Consider the following 7911-nt stretch of genomic DNA (forward strand, 5'->3'; position numbering starts at 1 on the left):
ATATTTCATTGCATATTCCCAAAACATCCTTAATGCTGCCCTCCCTGGCGAGCCTCAATCTACAGACCAGAGCTACTCCGTCATTGTAGGGTTACCATACATCCAGGTTTTCCCAGACAAAGCCTCTTTTTTTAATCTCCTTTCTCTGTTCAGGGGGATTTTAAAAATAATAGCCCCCATTTGTCCGTTTTCTGATTGGTCTCTTCTCGGCATCTGCAGCTGATTGGTCCATTCCCCTGCAAGCCACAGCGGCTGGATCCTGCCCATCCAGGCCCCAGCTCTCAGCCCTGGGGAAAGGGTCCTGCACCAGCCACCCTACCACTGTGATGGGAAACAACACTGCCTCCCACCTCCAGTGAGTACCCCCGCCACAGGTACCACCTCCAGCACCTCCAACTGTATCCCCTCCCAGCTTTCCCCTTTCCCCCTCTGGCAGCATCCTCTTTTTGGGAACCTGAAATATGGTAACGCTATACAGTGGTATTGTGTACAAGTGTTATATCTAAGGGCATGTCTACACTGCAATAAAAGATGTGTCCTTAACTTGGGTTAGTTAACGGGTTACAATAGTAGTGAAGACACAGTAACTTGTCTTTAACTTGGATTAGCATCTCAAATTCAACCTCAGGCTCCTTTATAGGCTATGATTAACCTGAGGTAAAAGCTGTGTCTTCACTACTATTTTAATCTAATTTAATTTGTTCAGGATAGGTAACCTGAGGTAAGAACACACTTTTGTCTGCAGTGTGATATACCCGGTGGCCTAGTCTAAATTAGAAAATGTTTGCAGCTTATTACTAGCAAAAAAAAGTGCTTTTTCCATTATAGCTTATACCAGTTTCCTGAAAGAAATAAGATATAATGTATAAACTGTGTCTATACTACAACTTTTTGCTGGTACAGAAATATTTGCAAAGGAAAAACAAATCACACCCCTAAGCAACATCATTATATTTGCAAAAGTTATTAGTATAGACCTCGTCTTAGATGCAGACACACATGCAGGAGTACTAACAGCTTTCCCACATATTACAACCATTACAATTAGTCACTATTCACTTTGCTCAATTTCAACTTCTTGTCTTCAAAGATAGCCCATTCATGAGTTTTCAAGGACATTTAACTAATCAATGTGAAAAGGCAAAGTAACAAGTTTTGGAGCCAACAAAAAATGTTGGACGAGTTGAAAATTTGTATCTGTTTCTTTTTTTTTTTTAATTACCTCTAACTTAAACTGTTTTGAAAGTTTCCTCCACATTTTGCAGTGGAAAAAAAAGTCTTTAACCATCTGAATGAACTGCATGATTTCTGAGCTAAAACAATTTCACTAGTCCAAATTTTAGGGGAATAAAAATAGGACTTTTAATGAAACCTGGTTGCAACCATAACTACCATAACTTAGATGTGTGTCTGCATCTAAGACCAGGTCTATACTAATAACTTTTACACTGCCAAATTAAATGTAAAAATGTAATAAGAAAAGCCAAAAAGGAGTTTGAAGAACAGCTAGCCAAAAACTCAAAAGGTAATAACAAACTGTGTTTTAAGTACATCACAAGCAGGAAGCCGGCTAAACAACCAGAGAGGCCCATGGATGATTGAGATACAAAAGGAGCACTTAAAGACCATAAAGTCATCACAGAGAAACTAAATGAAATCTTTGCTTCAGTCTTCACGGCTGAGGATGTTAGGGTGATTCCGAAACCTGAGCCGCCTTTTGTAGGTGACAAATCTGAGGAATTGTCACAGATTGAAGTGTCACTAGAGGAGGTTTTGGAATTAATTGAGAAACTTAACAGTAACAAGTCACCAGGACCAGATGGCATTCACCCAAGAGTTCTGAAAGAACTCAAATGTGAAATTGCGGAACTATTAACTATGGTTTCTAACCTGTCCTTTAAATCAGCTACTGTACCCAATGACTGGAAGATAGCTAATGTAACGCCAATATTTAAGAAGGGCTCTAGAGGTGATCCTGGCAATTACAGACTGGTAAGTCTAATGTCAGTACCGGGCAAATTAGTTGAAACAATAGTAAATAATAAAATTGTCAGACACATAGAAGAACATAAATTGTTGCGCAAAAGTCAACATGGTTTCTGTAAATGGAGATCATGTCTTACTAATTTATTAGAGTTCTTTGAGGGGGTCAACAAACATGTGGACAGGAGGGATCCAGTGGACATAGTGTACTTAGATTTACAGAAAGCCTTTGACAAGGTCCCTCACCAAAGGCTCTTACGTAAATTAAGTTGTCATGGGATAAGAGGGAAGATCCTTTTATGGATTGAGAACTGGTTAAAAGACAGGGAACAAAGGGTAGGAATAAATGGTAAATTCTCAGAATGGAGAGGAGTAATTAATGGTGTTCCCCAAGGGTCAGTTCTAGGACCAATCCTATTCAACTTATTCATAAATGATCAGGAGAAAGGGGTAAACAGTGATGTGGCAAAGTTTGCAGATGATACTAAACTGCTCAAGATAGTTAAGACCAAAGCAGACTGTGAAGAACTTCAAAAAGATCTCACAAAACTAAGTGACTGGGCAACAAAATGGCAAATGAAATTTAATGTGGATAAATGTAAAGTAATGCACATTGGAAAAAAATAACCCCAACTATACATATAATATGATGGAGGCTAATTTAGCTACAACTAATCAGGAGAAAGATCTTGGAGTCATCGTGGATAGTTCTCTGAAGACGTGCACGCAGTGTGCAGCGGCAGTCAAAAAAGCAAATGGGATGTTAGGAATTATTAAAAAAGGGATAGAAAATAAGAAAATATCTTATTGCCCTTTTTTAAATCCATGGTACACACACATCTTGAATACTGCGTACAGATGTGGTCCCCTCATCTCAAAAAAGATATATTGGCATTAGAAAAGGTTCAGAAAAGGTCAACTAAAATGATTAAGGGTTTGGAATGGGTCGCATATGAGGAGAGATTAAAGAGGCTAGGACTTTTCAGCTTGGAAAAGAGGAGACTAAGGGGGGATATTGATAGAGATATATAAAATCATGAGTGGTGTGGAGAAAGTGAATAAGGAAAAGTTATTTACTTGTTCCCATAATATAAGAACTAGGGACCACCTAATGAAATTAATGGATAGCAGGTTTAAAACAAATAAAAGGAAGTTCTGCTTCACTCAGCGCACAGTCAACCTGTGGAACTCCTTGCCTGAGGAGGTTGTGAAGGCTAGGACTGTAACAGGGTTTAAAAGAGAACTGGATAAATTCATGGAGGTTAAGTCCATTAATGGCTATTAGCCAGGATGGGTAAGGAATGGTGTCCCTAGCCTCTGTTTGTCAGAGGGTGGAGATGGATGGCAAGAGAGAGATCACTTGATCATTACCTGTTAGGTTCACTCCCTCTGGGGCACCTGGCATTGGCCACTGTTGGTAGACAGGATACTGGGCTGGATGGACCTTTGGTCTGACCCAGTATGGCCATTCTTATGTTCTTACAGATAAACTACTTGCTCCCTGTTTCATCTAAGCCTATTGACATTTTGCTCCTTCCCACTTCCCCATGTTAGAAAAAGTTCATTGAATCTTTCTCTTCTCTTCCATTATTTTATATCACTTTGGACAATAAGATCCCAGACAGTGAATTATTTAAATGGTCTAGCTACACCCACACACACCCCAAACAAAAAAACAAAACAAGAACAGACAGCTGTTTTATGTTAACAGAATTGGTCAATAAACATTTTCCCATTGGGACAATTACTACTTTCCTTATTTAAAGGCACACAAACATATCTTAACAAGACATGTTGAACTGAAAATCATAACTATATCAAATTGTAATAAAATACTGAAACAATGCATTAAAACAGGCTTATGAATTACAGATGAGTTGCAACAGGGCCTTTAGAATTTACTTTTACTTTGCTATTTTGCATAATATGGCTAGATGTTTAATACAATGGAATTTGTACGATATAGCTTTTTATTTCATAATGTCAGCTTATCTGTTCAGTGCCTGGCCAGGAAATATACTAACTGGTAAATAAATGTTTACAATATTTTTATCCTGTGCATGGTAAATTGGCCCTAATTAGGCAGGATTAGAGTGGTATTGATGCATGCATGTGAAATAAAAAAAACACCACCAAAGGCCAATTTACATTCTCATTATTCACCACATGTGAAAATAAAATAGGTTTGGCATGAAAAATGAGGATTTTTTGTCAGTGATCCAATGACGATACATTTGGAACCAGTTCCGGCTTCTCAAATTGATAGCAAATGTCTGATCTGAAGGAAATGTGCTCTTTCAGTTTTTGACATGTGATCCCAGCACACACTGAATTATGTTGCATTAGTTCATGAGCCAGGCAATATGATGTGAGACACAATATAAAGGATGCTACAGAAAAGCTGGAAGTTCAAAACAAAGAAGCAATACAAACAGGAGTTCCAGATACTTGTTAGAAAACTGGTAGAAAAAGGTCATAGAGCATGAACTGTGCCATGCTCATTCCTTACTTACAATTGTCATATGACATTTGAATATGTAGTGTCTGCCAGCCACACATCTATTGTTATGATAATCATTTGTTTGTATTGTCGTAGAGTCTAGGATCCCAAGTCATGGACCTGAACCCCATTGTACCAGCAGAGTTCAAACGGAGAACAAAAAGACAGTCCCTGTCCCCAAAAACATATTAAGCCTAAACTCATCAGTTAGTACTTAATAAAGAAAGATAAAAAGGTAATATCCAGAACTTAATAATTGTGCCATGGTTTATTATGCTGTTACATGATATGACACTCTTGTCATTTATTTTTCTTCAAAGCTGCCTAATGAAACATTACATTGTATATCTAATTTGTTTTCTGCTCCCAGAATGGAAGCGGGTGTGGGGGAAACCTGGACTGGCTAAAAATTCTGTATGTGTCATTTAATGCTGCTGAACAAACTCTGAACAAATAATTATAATAATAGAAATGTAGCTAGTGCCATTCACCACACAGGATCCCAAAGTTCTTTACAAATTATCAACTCTCGCTTATAGAATAAGTTTCTGCATATTGTAAAAGTGGAAAATTTCTCTATGGACTCCTGCCCTATAGTTTGAGAAATACTGATTTACAGTGGTAACTTTTCTGCAAGTCAAAAGAATGCTGTTTGGCCTGAAAGACAAAAGACATTTTAAATTTACCACCCATCACATCAGATGTTCCTCCTTGTCCAATTTCTGATAAAGCAATTCTTGTATATGAAAAGGATTGTGGTTTACCAGGACTTTGGTTATGGTAGACTGTTATAGCTTTTTTGGAGAAAGAGGACTGATCAATCAATTGAATTAGGGTAAAATTTTCAAAATTTTAGGTGCCTAAGTCCCATTTTTAAAAAGGACTTGGGCTACATTTTAAAGATTTTTAGTGCCTAAAGATGCAGAGAGATGCCAGATGGGATTTTCAAAAATGCCCAGGCACCTAACTCCCATTGATTTTAATGGGTGACAGGTATCTAGGCACATTTGAAAATTCCACCATGCATCTGTATGCATCTTTAGGCCTAAAAATCTGGCCCAAAGTCACTTAGGCCTAAAGCCTCAAAAGTCTTTGGTTGCTTCACTACATGGAAATCAGGCACCTAAATACCTTTGAGGAGCTGGACCATAGGCACTTTTGACATTTTTACCCTTATCACCTCTATACAATTTTGGTCACCTAGTCCTACATGCAATTTTAGACGGAGTCGGGAAGAGGACAAGTTCCCCCAAAACAGTTCCAGCTGCTTGGGGAGATGAGATTGGAAGGAGATAAGGAAAGTTCTGCCTTATAGACAGAAGTGCTACCATCAACAGCAGCAGTGCTCTCATCACATTCTTCTTTCCCTGCTGAGAGCTGACTAATAGCTGTGTGCAGAAATGAGAACTCCATTGAGCAATGCTACACTGAGCAAGTCCTTTCAGCAATGCTATCTCAGCTCAGCCAGTCAGCAGAGGGAGGTAGAGCATACCGGAGAGTTGTCTTTCAGCCAGCATCCTACACACACAGAAACTATTCTACATTTTGAGAGAAGAGAACTCTGACACTCTGAATCCAAAAAGAAAATAGTACTGGTTAGAGCTGAGAAAAATTCAGAAGTTCCATCTTGAAAGTCTGTCATTTCAACATTTGTTCTCATCCTGAAACAGGACAAAAAGTTGAAATTTTGAATTTTTTTTTGTAGAATGAAAATTCTGAAAAAAGTCAATTTGGAAACATCAAAATATTTTTGTTTAAATATTTTTTATTGAAACAAAATATTTTGAAAAAAAGAATGAGGAGTACTTGTGGCACCTTAGAGACTAACAAATTTATTTGATCATAAGCTTTTGTGGACTAAAGCCCACTTTATCAGATGCATGCAGTGGAAAATAAAGTAGGAAGATTATATATATATACCCCCACACACATACAGAGAACATGAAAAAATGGGGGTTGCCATACCAACTCTAAGGAGAGTAATTGTTTAAGGTGGGCTATTATCAGCAGGAGGGAAAAAAAATTGCAGTGATAATCAGGATGGCCCATTTGAAACAGCTGACAAGAAGGTGTGAGTAACAGTAGGGGGAAAATCAGCATGGGGAAATAGTTTTTAGTTTGTGTAATGACTCATCCACTCCCAGTCTTTATTTAAGCATAATGTAATGGAGTCCAGTTTGCAAATTAATTCCAGTTAATTAGTTTCTCGTTGGAGTCTGTTTTTGAAGTTTTTTTGTTGAATAATTGTGACTTTTAGGTCTGTAATTGAGTATCCAAGGAGGTTGAAGTGTTCTCTGACTGGTTTTTGAATGTTATAATTCTTGACATCTGATTTGTGTCCATTTATTCTTTTGCGTAGAGACTGTCCGGTTTGGCCAATGTACATGGCAGAGGGGCATTGCTGGCAGCCTGGCCTCCCTCTCAGCACTGTGCTGCTGTGACAAGCTATAGATCACTCCCAGTCCTACACTTCCACCAGCATTCACACAGGCAGGGGCACATCCAGCAGCAGTTACACGCGGGCTGACCAGCTACCACATGAACCAACAATAGAGAGGCTACAACCAAAATAACCCCCAGCCTCCCAGCCTAGTACCCCAGAGCTGTACTGTCCTGCCCTGATCAAAATCCTGACCAGTATGAATTTATTTCCCAGTTCTCCTCTCCCTCAATGTAGACAGGAATATGCACAATATGCTTGTTTAAACCAAGCTGAGATTTTCCCCAGACACTTTAGTCAAAGGCACACTGGTTTAGCTTAAAATATAAACCACATTTATTAAATACAAAAAGACAGATTTTAAGTTATTATAAGTGACAGCAAAAAGGTAAGCAGATTACCTAGTAAATAAATAAAACTGCAAACTAAGCCTAAAGTACTAGATTATTTACCAATCTATTAGCAATCTCTCACCCTGGTTGAAAATACAAGCAGTTCACCAGGTTTCCATACATAGGCTATAGAATCATAGAATCATAGAATATCAGGGTTGAACGGGACCTCAGGAGGTCATCTAGTCCAACCCCCTGCTCAAAAGCAGGACCAATCCCCAATTAAATCATCCCAGCCAGGGCTTTGTCAAGCCTGACCTTAAAAACTTCTAAGGAAGGAGATTCTACCACCTCCCTAGGTAACGCATTCCAGTGTTTCACCACCCTCCTAGTGAAAAAGTTTTTCCTAATATCCAACCTAAACCTCCCTCACTGCAACTTGAGACCATTACTCCTTGTCCTGTCCTCTTCTACCACTGAGAATAGTCTAGAACCCCCATCCTCTCTGGAACCACCTCTCAGGTAGTTGAAAAAAGCTATCAAATCCCCCCTCATTCTTCTCTTCTGCAGACTAAACAATCCCAGTTCCCTCAGCCTCTCCTCATAAGTCATGTGTTCCAGACCCCTAATCATTTTTGTTGCCCTTTGCTGGACTC

Source organism: Caretta caretta, chromosome 2 (assembly GCF_965140235.1).
Source record: "Caretta caretta isolate rCarCar2 chromosome 2, rCarCar1.hap1, whole genome shotgun sequence".
NCBI lineage: Eukaryota > Metazoa > Chordata > Testudines > Cheloniidae > Caretta > Caretta caretta.